The 23,299-nt window shown below is 43.4% G+C and overlaps 1 pseudogene across 1 annotated transcript; it reads left to right on the top strand.

The window, feature by feature from the left end:
• Positions 1 to 1,767: 1,767 nt before the first annotated feature.
• Positions 1,768 to 22,355, top strand: LOC308434178 (ADP-ribosylation factor 4-like; annotated as a pseudogene). Its single transcript has 2 exons — positions 1,768 to 1,948; positions 21,802 to 22,355. The product of its transcript is annotated as an ADP-ribosylation factor 4-like (transcript).
• The last annotated feature ends 944 nt before the right edge of the window (positions 22,356 to 23,299 follow it).

The raw sequence follows: 23,299 nt of genomic DNA, 5'->3' as shown, positions 1-23,299 counted from the left end.
GCCTGTATCCTTCTTTGGAGTTTTTGTGTCTCCTGTGAAATCTCAGAATGAAGAATCCCATCAGCTACTATCAGACACACTCTGGAGATCATCTGGAGAGTTCTCAGGTACCAACCAGTCTGGGGAGAAAACCCAGAATTGCTTCCTTAGATGTGATCAGAAATGTAGCTAGGGTGAAGAGCTGCTGAATTAGCTTCCAGCTCCCGGCACGTTTGTCAGATTAGGAAGACGGAGAAGCCAGACATGTTTCAATAAGAGTGCTGTGCTTGCAGCTAACCATCAGACTGAGCACGGGGACGGGGGGGGGGGGGGGGTGTGTGCTGGGTATGGGGAATGCAGGAGCTGAAGGGGGTGTGGTCTCACGGGAAGGATAACATTGTCAACCAACCAAATCTTCCACAGCTCCTATGGACTAGAACACCAACCATTGAGCACACATTGAGAGGCCCATGGTTCCAGTTGCATATTCAACAGAGAATAGCAGTGTCTGGCATCAATGTGAGAAGAGGCCTTTGGTCCAGGGAGGGCACTTTTCCCAACGTAGGGGAAGCCAAGGCACTGAGGTGGAGAGGGTGATTAGGAGCTAGTGCACCTTTGTGAACACAAGTAGAGGGGGATGGGGGATGGGAGCAGGGTGGGTGAAGGGGATAACATTTCAAATGTAAATACAGAGGATATCTAATAAAAAAAATTTAAAAAGCGTGCTGTGCTGGCTGGTCTTATTGAAATACAGAAGGAACTCTAGCTAGCTGGAGCATATTAAATATGGTTCTGGCAGGCCTTGTCCTTCTCCCTCATTCCCTCTGCCTTACTAAACACTGTCAGATTACATTCCTGAAGCTGACCTTCAAGCTCTATTCCCTTATTTGGCCATTTCCTCCCTTTGAGGCTGGCTGTCGAGGTTTAGTTATCAAAGTCCAGCAACCAAAAGCTCGCTTTGCCCTCCTGGAAAGAATAAGACGTCTTGGTGGTGGTGTTCTTATATCGGCCAGGGGCAGAGCAGTCTTTTGTTTACCCTAGCTTGATGCCCGACTTGATAGCTAAAGCTGTTTTATGCCCCGGACTCATACAAATCAAGTCAAATCAAAGCCAGGCGGCACAGCACGGGAGGTGGAAGACAGACAGAGGCCCGTGGACTGCCATGCCACCCACAGCCCTGTCGTCCAGAGCTCGGCACAGGCAGGCCCTAGACACCCACTTGCCACCACATGTCATAGCTGGTGTACTGTCACGCTAATTAGGTTTCCCCAAAACCTGTTTGCAGTGTGTCCCACATGTAAAATTGAGAGACTCTGCTCCCCCCCACCCCAGTTGGTTTTGATTGGTAAATAATGTTGCTGGTTGCCAGTGGTTAGGCAGGGAAACAGAGGAGGGACTTCTAGGGTTCCCCAGGGAAGGGACTGAGGAGGAGGAAGGGGGCATCTGCCAGGCCGGGAGGAGAACCAAGATGCCACACCTGAGAGAATGCGCATAGCCAACACGTAGGAGTTGGGGAGACGCAGGGCGGGAGGGCTGCACATCTGGGCCTAGGGCAGCTTAGATAGAATGTAGGTTGTAGTAAGGAATAACTCGGAAATTTCGGAGGGAGGTGGTTAGGAACTGGCCCAGCTGTTGAGCCACTTAAGGCATCTCAAAATATAAAGGCTAAGTAAATGTTCTCTTCTTTCCGGAGCCCAGAACATTGGGGAGGGTGGCGAGGAACTCAGCCACGGCTGCAGGGACAGATCTGAGTAATGTTAATTGGGTCCTGCTACACCTCGCACACGGATGGAAGTTGTCACCCCGGGGCCCTGCCAGCTACACGGCCAGCCTGCAGTGGGGGTCTCCACAGCGAAGAAGGATGTAGTGGGCAGATGGGAGACCAAGAGAAGTGCAGCAGCTATTGTGAAGAGAGATGGGGCTGGAGGGGGAGCAACCCGCTCTGAGGGCAGCCCTGGCACCGTGGACAGTGAGGCCCCACCTCAAGCTGCCACTGAGGCCCATGTTTGAGTCTGGGGCTAAACACCAACAGGACCACATCGATGTCACTAGAGAACATGGGCACATCTCTGGTTCGGGCAGCCACTGGGGACCGTCTGAATGTCCAGGGACTGTGCAGAACTAGCCTTGTGCAGTCTTTGGAAAGGGAAGGGTAGAAAGAAATAGGTTAAGAAACAAAAGTTGTCAAAGGCACAAACTTTTGGTTCCAATAGAATCCTCTTCCCGCTGCTCACCCAACCCTGGGCTCCTAAGAGCAGTGAGTGACTCACAGAGGGTGAGAGGTTTGTTAAGTTCAAAGTAGTCAGAGCAGCAACAAAGATGCCCATTACAGAAAAACTCCTCTGGTCCAAAGAACAGAATCTCTGGCCTGGTGGGAGACCTAACTTTCTAGTTGGGTCAGGCAGTCTCCCCGGGGCAGGAGACCACCCCTAGGAAGGTAGGCTCGCCTTAAGCCATGTTAAAGAGATAAGCATGATAATTGTTCCTTTGATGAGATACTGTAATTTTCTTTTCTGTGATCCCCACCCCCAGCACAGTCCCTAGGAGTCACCATGGGCTTTGGCAGAAGAGGTGCAACTTAGCCATTTTCTTCCTCTCCTCTCTCCCCTCTCCCTCTCCTCTCTCTCCCTCTCCCCCCTCCCATCTTCCCTTTCTCCTCTTCCCTCTCCCTATCCCCTCTCCCTCTCCCCTCTCCTCTCTCTCCCTTCTCCTCTCTCCTCCTCTCCTCTCTCTCCCTCTCCCACTCTCCTCTCTCTCCCTCTCCCCTCTCCTCCTCTCCTCTCTCTCCCTCTCCTCTCCTCCCTCCCCCTCCCTCTCCTCTCCCTTCTTCTTTCTCCCCTCTCCCCCTCTCTCTTCCAGAATCTACCCTTTCTATTTCGGGTGTCCTTTCTCTTTCTCTAAAGCTTCCCTTTCTACCATGTGGCTGTTTTTTCATCACGTGTCTGATTCCCATGCCAGCTTACATGGAAATCCGTTCTTAAGTTCTTTTATTAATAAGACTAAGATTCCTGAGAGGGATCCCCAACCCTCTATCCAACGGTCTATTCAGACTTCAACCTGCTTTTCTCTTTCAGCGCCCCAGTGGGTAAAGGGTTCTAGGAAATCGAAGCAGCGTGCTCTGCCCCCTAGTGGTCATCACGTAGAAAAACATCTTATAAACACTAGGTGGGAATTATCGCGGGAGTTTCCCAGCCTACCCTGTCATTTCACCTTTAGCTTGATATTTTAAAAAACAGTTTGGATTCACACACCCACACGCAAACGAGAAGCTGTGTGTTTGAGAATAGGCTTGTCGCCACTCTAAAGGTGGCAAAATTTCTGGTAATGTTCCACAGTCCACTTGACATAGGTCCTTTTCCTGCCCTAGATTTCCCGCCTATGGTACTAGCACACCTGGGAAAACTGGGGCTCTGTAAGTCTCCAGCATTGTAGTGCCTCGGGGCAAATATTCAAATAAAATTCTATAGTAATGATCTAACAGCAAAGTAGCCTGCTGTGGTCCCCAAATTTAATCAAGCTTACTTATAGAGAGTTCTGGTAGCTTCTGCGTTTCATTGCTTTTGATCGTGATAGTGGTGACAGTAGCATCTTAAACAATAATTTGATGGTTGGTTTCCTCACACTGCGGTCACATTGAAACACTGTTGCCAGGAATGACTGCCAAACTCAAACATCACCCACCTTGGCAGCTGTTTTCAATCTACCACCCATCACCTATAATCTGCTGATAAGACAAAGCAACATTCTGACGTCTTTTTAAAGATAGGTGTGGGGGGAATTCAGGAGCAAATAGCTCAGCATCCACGAGATGCCGGAGTAGTCCTGTTGCCCGGTAACAGGGCTAGTCTTTGGTGATGGCAGTTTACTCTGTTTGTTTTGCTAGTTGCAACTGTCTTCCAACTGCAGTCACATTTTGAGACCCAATAATATGTTTTTTTTTTTTTTTTTTTTTTTTTTTTTTTTTTTTTTTTTTTTTTTTTTTTTGAGACCCAATAATATGGTTTGCAAAGTAATTTGTAGTTACAGGGTCTTTTACAAAATGATGATATTTAAGATTATCTTGTAATTAGGGCAAAGGAAAATAGTGCTCATTCGAGGAGGAGCTGAGGAGTCTGGGTTCTAATTAACTCAGCAGTCCATTCACTGTTGCTACTGCTGCTTGGGTGAGTGATCATGACAGTCTATATCCCAAGCCTGCCTGAGAAAATGTATGTCTGTTTACTGGATTCTGTTCGCCTCGCACACAGCTGGGAGAGAACATGTTTTTCTCCCCAATAGATGTGTACAGCACCGCCCCTGGAATTATGCAAGTCTTCACAGATAAAAGCAACCAGCCAGGCATTTGAACAAGAGCAGAATAAGTACAAATAGCCTCGAGGCTTAAGAGAGAGACCGCTATTTTCAGTTCTCGGTAACAATAGATGCATTAAGAGCCCTGGCGAGCTAGAAGCAGATTAGGTGGGACCAGACCTCGCACTCCACATTGTGCGTTCTGTTTGTGAAGCTAAGGCTTTAACTGAAATGCTAATAGGGGAAAGAAATCTGCTTGGGAACCTGTCCCAGGCATCCAGAGACTAAGATGAGTTATGAATTCCCTCCCTGGTAAAGCCTCAGAGCAGCAGAGCCTCATGACAGAGCCGAGAGAGAGAGAGAGAGAGAGAGAGAGAGAGAGAGAGAGAGAGAGAGAGAGAGAGAGAGAGAGAGAGAGACTAAGACAAACAGACACACACACACACACACAGAGAGAGAGAGAGAGAGAGAGAGAGAGAGAAACAGAGAGACACAGAGACAGAGAGAGAGAGAGAAAGACTAAGACAAACAGAGAGACAGAGAGACACAGAGAGAAACAGAGAGACACAGAGAGACACAGTGACACAGAGAGAGAAACAGAAAGACAGAGATAGACAGGGAGAGTGGGATGGAGAGAGAGAGGAAGACAGAGGAAGGAAAGGAGGGAGGAAGGAAGAGAGAGAGACAGAGAAAGAGACAGAAAGACAGAGATAGGGAGGGAGGAAGAGAGAGAGGGGGGTGAGACAGAAGGAAGGGAGGGAGGGAGGAAGAGAGAGAGAGAGAGAGAGAGAGGAATGCATGTCATTTGAAACCCCAAAGCCCACCCTCAGTGACATTCTTCCTCCAGCAAATTCACACCTCTTAAACCCCCTCAGTGTCACAAACTTCGGGCCAAGTATTCAGATGCCTGACACTATGAAGACATCTTATTTAAGCCACCACAGATTGCTAATTGCTATTTAGTGCTTCGTGGAGGGTTGGGTTCTCTTGGGCTCTTCTCATCCATGATGAAATATAGATGAATAGAGAGTGTTACACACACACACACACACACACACACACACACAGAGAGAGAGAGAGAGAGAGAGAGAGAGAACAGAATACTATTCAGCACTAAAGAAAAAGGTAATCACAGAATTTGCAGGAAAATGGATGGACTTATATATTAATAAGTGATATCTTAAACCTCCCTCTGTTTTCCTTCACGTTCAGAATCCAGCCAACAATCCACGTACTGTGTAAAGAAATGCACACGTGGGTACAGTATAGCATGTAGAAAAGAGAACAAGAAAGGCTAAAGATTAGGGAATGAGGAAGGAGTGAACGCAGGCGACAGAAGGAATCACGAATCAGGATACAAAGCTGTTTGTCTAAGTTTTAATGCTGCACATCCTGGGGAGTGCATACATGTGTAAAATATACTCAGTGTTGAAAGTTTAAATTGTAGTGTGAAGCTCCACAGCTTTTGCTCTGAGTGTGTATTCTAGCTGCATCGAAGGTCACTGAATCCGATAGTATTTGTGTCTGGATCATGTTGTCTTTACTTGCAACATTTTTACAACAAAGCTAAAGCAATGCAGACGGACCCCCTGGTGTGCAGATCCTGTGCAGGGACTACAGTGGCAACAAAAGCATGGGTTCCAGAGCTGTGCCAGGCAAGGAGACTTTTCGTCCTCTGGCTCTCACACTTGCTCTCCCCATTTCATTATGGGGACATCCCACTCTGAGCCTGGGAGGTTGTGTCATGATTTACTCATAGCACTCTGTCCTGCTATGGGTTTCCAAATCGACTGTGTGCTGCAATCAGTAAGAAGCTTCCCAGATGAAGGCTGAGGACAGCATTCGTCTGTGAGTCCTTAGAAGGCTGTTTGAGAGTACGACCGACCGTTTAGCAAAGCAGCAGCAGTAGTAGTCGTCCCTGAAGGCTCTGACTTCTCTAGCCAGAGGCTTTTGACTAGGTCTACAGAAACACTTACATCACCATCTGGAGACTGGTCCTTCAATCCAAGCAGAAAGGGGTTGGTTCCCCCCATAAGCCAGGCCACTATTGTAGTAGAGGGCACACATTTCCTCGTAGATCACTATTGAAGCTCACAGAATCCCTAGCTCTGAATAAACCACCGATGGGTTCTCTCCTCCTGAACTCTGTGCAGCACCTCTAGCACAGTAGAAGACCACTGACGGGCGTGGGGTGGACCTCGGCCTTAGCTTGCTTCCTGCATACCCTATGGTCAGCATGTGAGATGTCATTAGCAGTAGGCTCTTACCATAAAGTTCTAGTGGATAGTCAAGAACATGGTAATGGTTTGTATTATTTGAAGGATCTCTGGGTGGTTAACAACGTGTGGGGAAGTGGTCCACACCCGGCCCTAGTGTTTCTGTTAAAAATCCATCACCTCTGGGAGAAGCACTTGTAGAAGTCACTGTAGAAGGCACTTCCACTAGAAAGTTTTAGATTATATTTTGATAAGCTTATGAACTAGCAAGTTTCCATGTGACTTTCCCCTACTTCCCACCACCCAATTCCTCTCCTCTTCCAACACTCCTTAGGTTTTTCTACCTCCCAGCATTCCCCACACTCACTTTCATGCCCAATGTGTCCTACTATTCCCTCTGCCTTCGGCTAAAGACTCCTTTCTGCCTGTCTAGCTTTTGCAGGCATTCGGTGCTAAGCACACTATTCTAGATTTCATATAGCTATGTTGTATGGAAATTCTACCCTTTCTAAGAAACCCCTACGCTCATTACGATGCTGGCTGCCACAGTCTGTACTCCCACCAACAGTGAACAAATGGTTCCTTTCCCCTCATCCCTACCATTTGTAGTCACTTGTTTCTGATAACACCCTTCTGGCTGGAAGGAGATGAGATCTCAGTCTTACTCTGAATTTCCCTTAGAGCTACAGATGTTGAGCACACGTTAAAGAATTTGGGAGCTGTTTGTATCTCTCCTTCTGAGAACTCGCTCTTCGGTTCCGTACATGCTCCTCCGTGAGCTTGCTTGCATTCTTGGTGTTCTGCTTTTTAAGTGCTTTGTGTACACTAAACACTCTGTCTGACATATAGCTGACAAAACTCCCCCCACCCCCAGTCTGTGGGACATCTCTTCACTGAAACATCACAGAAGCCACTTAATTTCCTGAGATAGCATTTGCTAACCGTTGGTCTGATATCCTGAGAAAGAGTCCTGTCCACCCATGCTTGTATATCTACAGCGTACGCGCTACGTTCCTCTAAAAGTTTCAGAGTTTTGGGTCTAACATTAAGGTGTGTGATCCACTCGCAATTGAGTTTTGTTCAAGATGAGAGAGAAGATCAAGTGTCCTTCTTTTATTGGTAAAGATCCAGTTTCTCCAACACAAGTGTAAGAAGGGATTTTTGAAGGCGTTGATTCCCTATGGGATCCCAGAAAGCTTATTGTGGAGCTGAAGATGAGTCTCAGGCTTTAGGAAGGATTAACTTTCTCCTGCGGAACATGACACTATTCTTTCCAAGAACCAAGGATGTGGTGAAGTTTCACAAAGCAACACTTGGAGCGCTGGCAGAGGCATCAGGCTGCTAGTGCATCTGGTTTTGTGTGGAGGGTCCGTCACCGCACACACAGAAACCTTCTTACATTTGCAACAGTTCATGATTCCATATGTCAGAGTTGAAGAAGCTGTGCTCAGAGACAGATTTATCCAGGGTGACTGAGACCAGAGAGGAGGAACCTCTGAAGGAGGACACATTTGTCATAGATGGTCACACCCAGGTCTCCTGCCATGGGTCAGGCTGTGAACTGCACCAGATCACATATTTTTCTCTTAAGACCATTGTGGGAGGGAGTGACCTAGAGGGAGACAGGGAGAGGGATGTAAAGTGAATAAGTAAAATAAAATAAATTAAATTAAAATAATTATACACTTCACTTCCATTAGTGGTTCTATTTACAATGTGATCCCACACTAGTGATTCAAACTGTAGGGTCAACAACCTGCCCATGTGTTTTGTGCTTCTACAGGTTAGAAGACAACTCTCAGAAGTTTGTTCTCCCTGCAGCCTTCTGGAATGCAAGAATTGAACTCAGGTCATTAGGGTGTGTGTGTGTGTGTGTGTGTGTGTGTAAGAGAGAGAGAGAGAGAGAGAGAGAGAGAGAGAGACTCTTATCTATCTACTATGTGCTTGCTTATTTCATAGTTTTTGAAGCTCACCTTTGTCTTCTAAACTAGTTTTACTGGTTTAAATTGCATCCACCCGCACAGCTTGATAAAGTGCACTTCATTGTCATTATTGGTCAATAGTTTACCTGGGCATAAAACTTAGGCCAATTATCTTTTCTAAGTATCTTGAAAATGTTGGCACATTATCCTCTCATTCACTGAGTAGGATATCAATGTTATTGCTCGCTTTGGATAATCTGGCTCTTGCTTCTTAAGATTTCTGTTCTGTCTGGAGTCTTACCTGTGTGCATGCTCATTGAGTAACCTGAAAGGACAGGACAGTCCGTACCATCCCCGCCAACCAACCTTCAGACTCTATAGAAATGTTATTAACGAGAATTAACAAGACAGAAGACACTGTCACTACAAGCCACCAGTCTCTACAGAAATGATATTAATGAGAATGAACTGGATAAACCTCAAGACAAAAGTGAAAACAACAGGATCAACGAAAGCGAGGCACGAAGAGGACATGAGGCCAAGAAGCCACGAACAAGAACCAGAGTGGACTTAAAGAGAATGGGAGCAAACTACTGGCTGGCCTCTAAGAACCACAAACATAGGCTGACTAAAATTAAGAAGAACAGTTCAGGGTTTTAAAAATGATTTCAGCAAAGAGATGTCAAGCTGAAATTAATTCAACAAACCAATTAGAAAACATAGGGGAAAGCCTTAAACAATAAAATAGATCAAGTAGAAAATAGAATATCAGGACTTGAAAATAAGATAGAAGAAGTCGGCCATTCAATCAAAGAGCATGACAAGACGTGGAGGGTACACTGAAGGAGTGTGCAAGAACCTTCAGAGACCACGGGAGAGCCAAGTCCATGACTTACATGCAGAGGAGTACAAGAGTCTCAGGACAATGGCAGAGCCCTATCTATGCCCTATCTCTCTCTCTCTCTCTCTCTCTCTCTCTCTCTCTCTCTATCTATCTATCTATCTATCTATCTATCTATCTATCTATCTATCTACCTGTTGAGCGCCCATGAATGCATGTTTCATTTATTAGCATTATAGTGACTTATTTTCTGCAATTTTTATTTTTTCTAATTCTTATTGTCTTATGTGTTTAATCATGTTAGAATATCAGTAGATACCTGACTGAACTGAAATTCCCAGGTGTTTATGCTGTCATGCTGATGTTTTTGTTTTTGTGGTGTGTGTGTGTGTATGTGTGTGAGTGTGTGTGTGTATTTGTGTGTATGTGTGTGTGTCTGTGTGTCTATATGTGTGTGTCTCTGTGTGTGTCTGTGTGTGTATATGTCTGTGTGTGTGTCTCTATGTGTGTGTATGTGTGTGTGTGTGTGTGTGTGTGTGTGTGTGTGTGTATGTGTTGAATGTTGCATAGACTTGGATAATAAACCTGTGTCTAAGCCTCTGCCTGTGAAGTTCCCGTGAGTTCTAGATTAGGTTTTGCTTCTTTAGAAAAGATTAATGTTTGCTTCTGCCAAACAGCCCCAGGGTAAGAATCCATTAATCCATTAATATGTCAGATATTCAGACTAAGAGTTTTGAGTTCTGGGAGATAAACCCCAAATCCATGCCAAGGAAAGTTGTGATTGTGGATTATGTTGGGATATGTTTTCCTTCCTTGGAAGCTAAAAAGAGCTAAGCCAAGTGCCTGCTTCTTCTCTCTCAGCAGATGATTTCTTCAAGGATCCCTTGACCATAGAAAACAGCATTATTCAAGAGTTCCCTGCAGGAATATTTCTTATGGTATTTGCATATTAAACTTAAAGGTGTGTTTGGCATAATTTATTCATCATTTCTAGGTGTTCTATAATGTGAAATATTATACTTTTATATTGTTAGAAATGGATGTTTTATGTATGACTTACACAAAAATCTCAAAATAATTTTTTTCTAGGTTACAAAATTTTGTTATGTGGTACAGTGATCATATTAGCTAGTTAACAAACTAAAGAGAATTAGTCATGGCTAACATACTACTAACTCACAGATTTTTGTAACAAGGAACTTGGGTGCTTCTACCAATGCCACTAAGAGGGAAGAGATCATCAAGCAGAAAATGATACAAACTGAAGACACCTTGGAGATTCACTCATTCATTCATTCATTCATTCATTCATTCATTCATTCATTCACTTTATTCATCAATTATCTGATGTATGCTTATAGCACAGAAAGTGCTGGGATTCAGTTTCTTCTCAATCCCGGCAGCAGACAAGGAACTGTGAATAAATGCTTAAATAACAAAGATGCAAAACCCAATAAAAGGTGTGGGAAAACTTAACCTTGTGGTCAGGAGGGTGGGAGGTGAAAACCGGGGGAAAGAGAGTCTTCTCCACGAAGAAACAAGAATTAAGAGGAGTCATAAACGATCAGGAAGAGCCAGTCAAGAGAAGCAGCTTAATGTGGGGAGGAGGGGCTCGAAGGTAGGAGAGGCACGCAGAAGGCCCACTCAGGGATACCATCTTCAGTTTAGCAGGGGGAGTGCAGAAAACCTGAGTTATAAGCCGGAGCAGGCAGAGGGTCTTAAAAGTCACAAGCTAGCATTGCCTGAGTTGGCCCCACACGGGGCTTGAATCATCTCCTCTTCATTCTCTAATCTGCAGCTCCCCACAGCCACTAAACCTCTTGCCAACTGTCTTATGCAGCCCTGTGTTGAAGCAAGCTGCTGTCTGCCGCATCAAATACCTCCAGGGCCCACGCAAGCCGCAGGAATGCCTACAGCACCTGCTTCTCGGGTATTTTGGACCTCTTTCTCCAAATCCCCAGCCTCTGCAATTAGTGAGCTTATCTAGGAGTTCTTGCATCTGTTGTTTTTATGAAATTCTGTCTGCACTCACTCAAATAACCACTAATCGTGTTTGAGTATAATGATAATGTGCTCCTAACGCTTTGAAAAAAAAAAAAAAAACACACAGTTCCTGATACATGGTAGAAAATCTCTAGACTTAGTTGTAAAGTCCTCATATGTTTGTCATAGGTAGATTTCTATAGTTGCACTTCAAATCAACAAGAAGTACATGTAGACATATATTATCATATTACATATATATAGATACCCACACACATAAATGGTAATCTCAAAACAGTAACAGCTGTTTAGACATTTAGGATTTTATTGTCTCCCTGTCTCACACCACTATTCATTCATCACTGCGTGCTCTGAATGGTTTGTAAATTATTGATTTGTTTTACTTTGCTTTTATAACTGTCTTTTTAGTAAGAAGTATTTCGCTTTCTTTTATAGAAGATTCGAAAGGTTAGGGGTAACAGTTGTAACACATCAGCATTCTGTCACCATCTAATGGAATCCACATTAGCTCAGACCTTTAAATCTGTTTGCTCTTTCTTTCCCATCAGTGAGTCTAAAAGCTGCTCCTACGGTAGGACTTCTTTTAAAATGAATATTCACTGACCAAGGCTTATCACCGAGGTTCGACGTCAGTATAAAAACATATTCCAATGTTAAACTTGGATATGTGAGCTCATTTTTTAACCCGACTCCTTTGGAGATCTTTCTAAAGTTATCCACATTCCCTACTCATTCTCAGATGGAATTCACTTCCAAGACATTAATCATGTGAGATGCAGTTACTTTCATTAATCCTTTACGGAGAGCTGAAAATAGGCTTGAGAGGCATGTGCTAAAAACATTAAGCTTACACATGAAGAACATCCAGTGGGTGGTGATCCGGGCATTGTTATATTTTCCAGGGTGCTGGCAGGACTCTGGTGCCACACTATAGCATTTCTTGGCAAAATCAGGATTCGTCAAGTGACTTTCTTGAGTGACAGCATTTTGTTAGTCCTGATATCTATCTGTCCATCAGGTCCAACTGTCCAGGACACACCGGAGACAAGTAAAATCCAGCCCAAGACTGTTGACTCATTTGACATTCTCTCGTTGCATTTTTGGTTCTTTCTCTCATCTATTCTAGATGTAGAGATGTAGAGATCTACTTCTTGACTTCTGTGCAACATGTCTGGATACAGACCAGCAGCTTCCAAAACAGGACAAGAAAATAAACAGTTATCATGTATGTCTGGCTTTTAGTCATCCTTTGAGAAGCTAAACTTTGGGAGGAGAGGAAAACATAAACAGAAAGACAGCTCTTAGAAGCAGAACAGTGGTCAGAAATATAAGGCTTTCCTTACTTCATTAAATTTTAACTCATCTGGACACAGCCCTCAGCGGCTGTCGCTGTTGTGATTTTGCTATTTGGCTGAGCAAAATTTTAGAAGCAATGGTCATGTCTGTCTCAAAGTGTCTGGGCAGAGCAGGGTGTGACACACTCCTAGCTTAGTTTCTTAGTAAAGGCAGCATTATACGAGTTTTGTTTCCTTAGGAAAGAGTTTTCGATCTTTAATGGAGGGAGACACTTAAAGAAGTAAGGAATCTTATAAACTACTAATAGCTAAAGTTTGCTTTGTGGTGGGTGGTATAGCAAGACCTTCCTAATCATCTTTTCTTCCCTTTGGTCTTTATAACCAACAACCCAGTAAGCCTGGCCTCTCCATCAGTTTTTTTCTACAGTTAAGGATCCAGAAGGGAGAGTAGCTAACTGTCTTACTTCAAGTCAAGATGTGAGGATCGGGTTTTGAACCTGGATAGTCTCACCACAGACTCTGAGTAATTAAGCATCAATAAATCAAACATTGCTCACTCACTGTGGGCAGAAAAACCTCCTGGTATGTGCCTTTGACTCAAATTCTAATAATGAACTAAGTTAAGAGGCTTGGAGGAAACAATGAAAAGCCCAAGATTCTTTATCTGTTCTTTAATAGCCATTTATTTTGTGAGTCAAAATAGTTTTCTGACTTAATTGCACACCACTTACTATCCTCTACCTGGACCTTGGCCTCTGTGATGTATGTAGACAAGCCTGGGCCATGGCCACTCTGTATCTTTGATCGCTTGACTCAGGAGCTCTTTCTTCTCCCTTCCCCCACACCAATCATTTTTCCCTAAGTAAACCCTAGCTGCTTTTTGTACAGCTGTCCTTGAGCTCCGTGTTCTTTCCTGGTTTATTCAGTAAACATTGTAAGCCAGGAATTATTCTGCGAGTTTTATATCTATCTCCAGTACAAGCCTTGAGGACTTTCATAGACGAGGGAATTAAAGACTAGGAAGGAAAATTCAAAGGTTCCAAGGCAGGAACATGCCAAGCATGTACTAAGCCCCAGAGGGAGGCACCTAGCATCCCTTAGCATCTAAGAGACATTCTTTAGCTCTTGCAGATAAAAAGATGAGCTATGTGAGTACTCAGGGTCAGCCACGGTCTTTCCATCCATCTGAGCTTGTTTTGATGACTCAGCCTTGCCCATTAAGAGTAATTTGTCTTAGTCCATTAAGGGTGTCATAACAACACAGATTGGGTGGCTTATAAGTAATAGACATTTATTTCCCATAGTTCTGAAGACTGGGAGGACTATGGTCGAGGAGCCAAAAGATTTAGTGTTTGGACTCTGCCTCTTTTCTGGCTCACTGTCCTCTACAGTGCCCTTCATGGTAAAAGGGGGAAGGTCCCTCTCTATGAGAGGGTCCAGTTAGGCTTATTACTTCCCAAGGGCTCCATCTCCTAGTGTGGGGATTAGGACATTGAACTGAGGATACGAGCTAATGTGATTTTTTTGAATTCTATCCCCTTTTCAACGGTGTGTATAAACCAATCGTGCATAGCTGCCACATGAGAGAAGAGACACGCTATTCTCTCTCAGACTGAGAAGGAAGGGAGAGCTGACTGGGATTCAAAAGGAGAACATAACAGGGAAAATATCAAAAGGTAAAATTGTATGTACGAGTGAAAAGAGTCTACGTTAGTGAGCAGAATTCACATGAAGGTCTCATCAAAATAAGAAAGGATCAAAAAGGATCGTCTACCAGGAAGACAGAACAATTTATTCTCTGTCTTATTCCCTTGGATTGGGGTCTCTCACTGAATCCAGAACTTGTTTTTCACCTACTCTGACAGCCAGCAAGCCCCAGCTCAAAAGGGAGAAAAAAAAATTAAAAGTAAGATTACTCATGGGAATATAAATCAATGGGAATATAAAAAAATATAATCACTTTGCAAGATTCTCATTATCTACTGGATTTGATATAATCCAAAAGTCTCATGACCCAAGAAGTATAATTTTAGGTATATGTCTAACACAATTGCTTGCACACCTATGTACCAAAGGAATATTACCTTAATGTTCTAGGTAGAATAATTAATACTCTAGGCAGACTAAATATAAAGTGTTCACCTGAAGATTAAAGACACAAATTAACACATGTGATGTAGCGGTAAGAAAGATATTATAAGCTGAAAAAGGAACAACACAGACAGATTTTATAAATATATGATTAAGGCAAAATAAGCCACACACAAAAAGTACACGCTATATGACTGAATGTATATGAAAGGCTACATAATAAGAATGTTAAGGTTTGGCTTAAAGACCATCCACACGCTTATATGTAAAATAGGTGGTCTTTAGTTGAAGATGCTATTTGAAGACTTGCTGGAAATTTCAGGAGACAGGGAAGATCTGGAAGAGTCGTACGGAAACCTTTGAAGGTTATATATACCCTTCAGTCTCTTGTCTCTTCCTTCCCGTTCACCATACAAACAAGGGCTCTTCTCTGTCACATGCTAGTGCCACCACGGTATTCTACCCACGTCTAGAGCTAAGCACCTGTGAAATGAACCTTCTGAAAGTATTAGCTCAAATTCAAACCCCTCTTCTTATAAGTTTCTCTGTTGGATAGTATGGTCACACCTACATAGTTAACTGACCATAAAGTTAACTAACACAAGTGTAATAAAGGAAGGCATGTGGGTTATATTGGTAGCTCTCTCAAAAATGCTATGTGCCTCAAATACAAATTTGTCTCCCAAGTGGGAAAATAACTAAAAAGTATAACTTAGAGAAGCATACAGCCTTGGGAGGAGATTTCCGAGCTGAGTTATGAGTGTGAGGTAAAAGTAGGTGCCCTGGGAGTGGGAAAGTCATCCAGGCAAGAGACAAATGTGTGGGAATCAGTTTGCCACACACTGAAGCTCTCCAAGCAGTTTTATGTTAGTCCATTCCAAGTCTTTCTGATTTAATCAGGCTTTAGGAAGCTGCCGGGAACTGTCAACAATGACAATGTGGGGTCTCTAGGTGACTGGGAGACAGATCCTAAAGGTGCCGTTCAATCCATCCTACTCAAGTCCATGTGCCCAGGCTCAGTGAATGAGAGGTCAGGGCCTGGGAATCAAAAGCTCACTGGAGCATTTACACTCACTCTTTGTCCTTCAGCTCATTAGCACCAAAAAGCATCAGAACTGAGTAACAGGCCCAGAACTCCGGAAACGGAAGAGTTTTAGTGGTGATGACTGAGTGGCTGACTCAAACTCAGAGTGCCAGCCTTTCCATGCATGGAAACAGTCAACAGCTGCCTGAGCACTGACTCTTCCTTCAAGTCAAAACTCTCCCTGGGCTTTTCTCTCCAAAACAAGTTCTACCAGTTACGACATTAAAATTCTAGCTGTAAGTAAAGTATTAGAGGGTCCCATTCCTTGCAGACTGAGACATCTACCTTGCCCAGTCAGGCAGCAGAGAACCTAATCAGCATATAAATAGCTGCTCAATCTCACTATTAAATAGAAATGCTAATTAAAATGAAATTTCATTTCACAGCAATCACATGGAGAAAGATTTAAAAACCAGGCCATGCAAGGGCAGGGGTGGGGGATGGGAGGGGAGGGGAAGGAAACCCACACACTGCAGGTGAGATTGGATTGGATGCTCTGTATTAAAACCCCACCAGAGCTAAGACCATACCCACTGCCAAGCTGGAGATTCTATTTATAAATAGAAACCACACAGTTTCAAATAATCCATAATTTAAAGTCTAAGGACATTTAAAAAAATAAAATACAATAAAATCAAATTGCTAGAACCACATTTAAAAGAGATACACAAAGTCTATACCTGACCATTCTTCATCATTAGATCTAAAAAAGAAAAAAGCACTCAGTTGGATAGCCATTAGAGTTTCTCAGGGTTTATTCGACATTTAAGTAGTTACAAATCAGGAACAGCCTGTACTCTATTATTCCAGAAGCCCTGCTGCTAGTAACACTAGTCCTCAAGAAACGGTGAATTTAAGGAAAAGAAAAATACTGTAGCAGCTTTACGTATTAAAAAGAAAATGCAGCTCAGTTTCTTAGGAGAAAACATATGTTGTAATCATATCTGAGCTGCGATAAGTAATTAAAGTGAGCAAGCTAGACCATGCACAGTAACCTATTAGGTCAGTGGTCCCCAGCTTGTGTGGGTCATGACTCTTTTGGGGGAGTCACATATCAGATATTCTGCATATTGGATAGTTACATTATTGTGGACTTAAATTTTTCAGAACTTTCTTTAACAAGGGTTCTTAAAGGTTTTAACCTCCCTTCTAGCCCAGAGGTAGTAGAAAGGAAAGACCAGTAGGGCAAAGGGGGGTATCAACCTGTTTAGAAATAGTTCTTTTGGGTGATTCTAATCTTCATAGTTAGAATATCATCAGTTCAGCTCACATGAATCAGCAGCAGTGGCTTGATCCACTCGCAAACACCATTCATGAACCAGCAACAGCAGTTAGATTTAGAAGAAACAGAAGGCTCTGCCAATCATCCCTAGTCTGAGAAAGTACCAAGAAGCTGCTGAAACACCATCAGAAGTTTTTTAGTGTGTTTCTCTCTATGGAAGTCAGGACAACAATGATCAGCAAGGAAGGAAAGGTGACCCAGTGCTACAGCATTGTCAATGAAGACCAATGAAGACCAGCAAAGAGTGGCAAGGCGAACCAATGTCACAGTGTCATCCACTGTGTGTCGAGTTACACTTACACCCTTTCTAAACATCATGTTTCCTCTCAAGCATCCACTTTAACCAAACACCACATGCCCTCTTTTCAGGCAGCTTCCAAAAACCACTAGGTGTCTGTTCTCAGCAAAACATCTTCCCACGGGTCTGCTACCGCAAAACACCCTCTCGTGAGGCGTTTCCAGAAAAATGTCACGTGACACAACTAAGTCTCCAAAGAAACCATAAACTTCTATTTCACTTTATGATTCATAATAGTAGCAAAATGACAGTTATGAAGTAGCAAAGAAAATAATATTATGGTTGGGGGAATCACCAGAAAAAAGGAACTGTGCTGAAAGGTCAGACAGCATTAGGAAGGTTGAGAACCACTGTTTTAGGTGAACATTTTTGAGTGGGTATTTATGGCATGATGTTGCCTATATACATTTGGAATGTTTTCATAACACGATGCAAAGGTACAATGGGTATAAATGAAGACTTTAAAATTGTAAGGAATGGGCAATGGTGCTTCAGTTTCAGCCTAGAGCCCCAGACCAAATACTTTGTATGCTCAGGTATTTTCCAAAAGAGAACGTAGGGGTCACCGCCTTAAACTTTCTCGTCTAACAGACATTGTTTCAGAGAGACAGTGGGTGGGCTGAGGCACGTGCTAATAGTTGGCAAAGGTGACTGGAATTGAACATTATCAGTATGTAAGTCCCAAGCCAGGACTTGTAATGACTCAGAGGGTGAAGGTACTGCCACCAAGCCTGAATGCCATCCTTGAAAGGGAAGGGAAGAACTCATTCCCACACGAGCATGGTGGCATACACATGTTAGCATGCTGCATGTGTGCAAACACACACACACACACACACACACATACACAAAGCTTACAAACTAAAATCGATTAAAATGTAGAAAAAAATCCCAAGTCAGTGAAAGACAAATGAAGAAACAATAAATGATGGTGTGTTGTCTTGCTCCTTCAGGTCAGGATTTCACTTACATATGTCCATACAGCCCACACCTGATTCTGTAACCAGGAGACCAAGGTTTCTCACCTGTGAGTATAAGAGAAATACATTATAAATCACACACATAGTGTTTGGCACATGAACACAATAATCAATGAAGACTGTTGTTTTCTTTACCTTAGCTGCTAAGGCATAGACTGTTGAATGGCTGTCGCTAACCACTGTACGATGTCATGTGCCACTCACCAGCCCCAGCTTTCAATCCATCCATGTAAGGCATGGCTCTCTGGTTTTCAAAAGGGAGAACACTGAATAGTTATGTTCTAAAGCAGAAGTTCTCAATCTTCCCAATCTGGCAACCCTTTAAAACAGTTCCTCATGTGTGGTGAGCCCAACAAGTAAAATTATTTTAGCTGCTACTTCATAATAGTAATTTGCTACTGTTACAAATTATAATGTAAACATCTGCATTTTCCAATGACCTTAGACAAGCACTGTGAAGGGGTCATTAGGCCTCTTAGGTAATTGGTCTCTCTCTCTGTGTGTGTGTGTGTGTGTGTGTGTGTGTGTGTGTGTGTCTGTCTGTCTGTCTCTCTCTCTCTCTCTCTCTCTCTCTCTCTCTCTCTCTCCTTAGTGAATGCCCCACTATGGACACACACTCCAGCCCAAGGAGGAAGAGAACCCAGTGGAGTAGACACGATTCCAATTCTCCACTTGGAATCCAGAGCCCAAAGCCTACAGTCAAACACTCCTTGGCATGTTGTTGACTTGTAGAGGATAAAGCTAAGGATCACAGCTTTAGATTACCATGTCTTTGAATGATTTTTTAAAAAATAATACTATGCCAGTCTCCGGCCGATGAAGCCTCTGGATGGCGGTTTTCCTAAGCTCTCTTCTAGCAGGAAAGAGCACATGCTTCCTGTGTCTGTCATCCTGGTGCAGGCTCAGTCATATATCGGTTTAGGTTCCTTGGGGAGAATCTCCACCTTTGATTCTGTGACCTACAGCTTGATCCTTAGAACTCAGTAGGTCTTAATGACTTTTTTATGAAAATAAAGCTAACTCAGTAGACGCAAGGAACAAGTCGCTCCATATCTTGACCTTGAGGTAGGAGCAGCTGACAGGGAGGAAGAAATAGGTCTTCGAACTGCTGCATATAGCTGAAAACACTGAAGGGCACTTTTTTTTTTTTTTTTTTAAGGGCAAACAGAATAGATCACAATTTTAAAGCGCAGATGTTCCGTTTGTCAAGTATCCACGCATACTATTGTGATTCATGAAGCTAATTTATTTCAAAGTAATAACAAATTTGCTCGGTAGTTTTGCTCCGTAGTTGCTTAGTGGAGGCATGCATTTCCTTTACTGATGGCCAGGGAAAACAGTGCCAGCGAGGAACAAGCAGGTTTTTAAATGGTTTGTTTATTTTTGTAGATGTTTTCAGACACACCAGATGAGGACAACAGAAAGTTGTGAGCTGGGATTTGAACTCGGGATCTCTGGAAGAACAGTCAGTGACCACTGAGCCATCTCTCTAGCTCTGGAACAAGCAGTTTTGACAACTAACAAGAGGCTGAGAGAGTTCAAAATGTTAGGAAATCCTGTCCCAGACTACTGCACTTACAGAGATCACAGAGAGCAGCTCTGTGCTGCTTACGTGTTGACTAGTGATTCACGTAGCAGTGACACGGCGTGCCACTCTGGTTTAGTCTCTTCACGTCACTGCATATTCCCATCACAAGGACAGGCTGCTGTCAGGCTGCAAGACACCTCAAAGGAAATTATAAGCTTTCATTCCTCCTCCACCTCCCACCACGGAAGCTGCTACACAAGCCATCTCCCAGCCTTGGGTTGTAATTAGAGTCATTGTTGGAAGGTCTCTTCCAAAAGAGAGGCTTTAAAACACAACAGCACCCCACTGCACAAAGGCCGCCAGCCCAGGAGCAATCAGAGCACTGAAGGTCTGAAATGTTGACAACTCCAGGCAGTCAGTTACCGGGACCGTCCCCATCTGAAAGTTTTATGCGAACAAAACAGTTAGTGCAGCTATTGAAGCTCTTTCTTTTCCTTTTTCGGTCTAATTCATTGAAAAGGTGACATTTCTAATTTGTAGCTGGAGGATTATCTAGAAACATTTTTAGGAGTTTAAAGTGACATTATGGGAAATGGAAGTGACAGGCCGATGATGACTTCAGTGAGAATCTAACTACTCGATGGCAGCTTCTACTCTTTGGGCTCCTGACCCAGGCGCAGGGCAGGAGAGCACGCAGGACCCCACTGAGTGAAACATAATGACCGAGATTTGTGTGGCTTGTCCTGTCATTCCTACTCAATAGCCATCTTGAAATAGCAAGTGAGAAGAATGTCAAGAAAGGGAATATTTCACACACTCACTATGGAGAAATCCAGCTGGAAAACAGTAAAACAAACAAACAAACAAACAAATGAAGAAGTCTGTCAAAATTTACAATGAGTCTCTCTCTTGAATCTGATAAAATGAGGAGTTTGTTTTCAGGTGTTTCTTGTAAGAATAAAGTGATCTTTAAGACAGGAAATTAGAATTTTAGATGCGCTCTGAGCCTTTTGTTAACTGAAGAACGTAATATGTTGAACATACAGGAAGAAGAGGAGGAGGCCTGGCTTCTCAGCTGACTAGAGCACCTTCCTGGGCGCTGTGGGAAGTCGTGTAGGTCTGCAGAACCTGGATCTAAACATATAGAAAAGATGATATTTATATGCCAAGGAAACTCCAGGGGTCATCCAATTTGTACAACTCCTCGGAGAATGGTCCGGGTCATCCAGCTTGCATTTCTCCTTGGAAGATGAACCAGGGGCCATCTCAGTCTGCATATCCCCATGTGGAATGGACCAGGGGTCATCCAGCCTTTATATCCCCATAGGGGATGATCCAGGAGCCATTCCTGCCTGCATATCTTTATGTAGGATGATTCTGATCAGCAATTTGTCTGCAGAAAAGAGGAGGAAGCATTAGGTAGGTTAAAGATAAATGGCCAGCCAACTATGATTAGAAAGAGTATAATCCTTTTCCTTTGGGATTTTGACCTGCCCTGCCTGCTTGTTCACGTTATAAGATGCAGGCGACCACACGACCTGTCAAAGGATACAAGGAGCACGACTCAGGGGCAGAAAAGGAAGGCGGCAAAGACTGGTTCTTCTGTGTAAAATTTTACTAAGGACTGAGCAGGAATTAGGAAAGGGGAAAGAAATCTCTCTTACTGTGGATTTGAAGGGAAGGCCAAACTCCTAAGTAGTGGATCTGGCTTTCTGGAAGTCATGGAGGGCTGGTGTGGTTGCTCGTCTCCACTTTCCTGTAGACTGGCTTTAGAATTACCTAAGAGACATATCTCTGGGCATGTCTGTTGGCTCTTATCAGAGGAAAGAATCCCCCAGAGGCTGGGTGGGACTCTCCCACCAACTGTAGTTCTAGATTGAATAAATAAGAGAGGTCACCGTGCTGGTCCTGGTCCCACTACTCTGCTGGATGACACTCCAGCCTGAGAGACGGGTCTTCGACGTTTGCTTTTCTGCTCTCTTGATTGTGAGTTGGAACTGTGAAGGCCCGAGGGCGCACCAGACCCCCTCTTTTTGACCGTCAAGTGCCACCACCACCATGGGCCTCACCTTCTATCTCCTCTCTCTTCTTGTGCCTCTTCAGCAGGAAGCAGATGCGCATTTTGATGGTCGGATTGGATGCTTCTGGCAAGACAGCAATTCTGTAAACTGAAATCAGGGAAAATCGTCACCACCAACCCTACCATTGGCTTTAATGTGGAAACGGTAGACTATAAGAACACCTGTTTCACAGTATGGGATATTGGTGGTCAAGATAAAATTAGGCCTTTCTGGAGGCATTACTTCCAGAATGCCCAGGGTATAATTTTCGTGGTAGATAGCAATGATGGTGAAAGACTTCAGGAAGGAACAGCTGTGCTATACACGATGCTTCCAGAAGATGGGCCGCAGGATGCTGGGCCGCTGCTTTTCTCAAACGAACAGGATTTGCCAATCGCTAAGGCCATCAGTGAGATGATGGATAAGTTAGGTCTTCAGTCTCTTCATACAGAACACGGTATGTCCGAGCCACGTGTGCTACATAAGGTCTGGATGAGGGATGGGATTGGCTGCCAAATGAACTTTCAAAACCTTAAATGAAACTGGATATCTAACCACCAAGGACTTGTTTGATAGAATTGGCCTAAGCTTGTTACAACAAAATTAGGTTGCATCTTGGTTATTAAAGGCTGTCTGAGACAGGTTTGGGCAGAAATTACAGCTTTAAAACTTGGTTTTGTTGCCAATTATTGTTTACCAGGAACAATGTTGCTATTTAGTAATATGCTTGGGTTTAAGAGCAATTCTTCTTGGGAAAGAAAAGTATCCTTATTACACCTTCCATGACCCTAAATGCCTGGATATGTAGCTATTGTGACACCTTTAAACAAATCTGCTTTTGAGTGTGTTTTGAGCCCCCTCCAATGATGTTTTAAAGTGATTTCCCTGATACTTTACTGATGCCTTTATCATTCCTCGGACAGTCTGTTGATTTAAAAATGTAGCATTCCGTTTGTATTTATTTCTACCCCATGCCAAAAAAGATTTTTCTAGTAATGCTTGTACTGTCCAGGGACATGCTCCAAAACACTATTCATTTTTCTTGTAGTAAGGATTACCCCCCCCACCTCCCTCACATTATTGACTCCTGGCTTCTATCAGCCAAACTTGGATGTAGTTTGGATCTGACAGCCAATTCTGTGCTGGTTGCAGAGCTCATACTGAGAAAACTTTTAATACCCAGCGGATTGTCTTCCTGTATATTATGATCTTTTTTGTGTTGCATTTTGCTTTTGGAATCAGCCTGACCCTTTGCCCAGTACATGATCGTTCTGCTGGTATTTTACTGTTTGTTGATGAATAAGTTTTCTTCATAACCAATTTGGAATTCTTCCTAATAAAATGATTTTTTTAAAAAGGAATAAATAGGAGAAAAGGGAGAGCAAGCCCAGCACTTGCCTTTCTGCTTCATGCTGAGGACAGTCACACT

The sequence above is a fragment of the Micromys minutus genome, assembly GCF_963924665.1.
Source record: "Micromys minutus genome assembly, chromosome: 21".
Classification (NCBI taxonomy): domain Eukaryota; kingdom Metazoa; phylum Chordata; class Mammalia; order Rodentia; family Muridae; genus Micromys; species Micromys minutus.
Note: the sequence above shows the minus strand (reverse complement) of the source record. Positions and strands in the feature narration are given on the sequence as shown.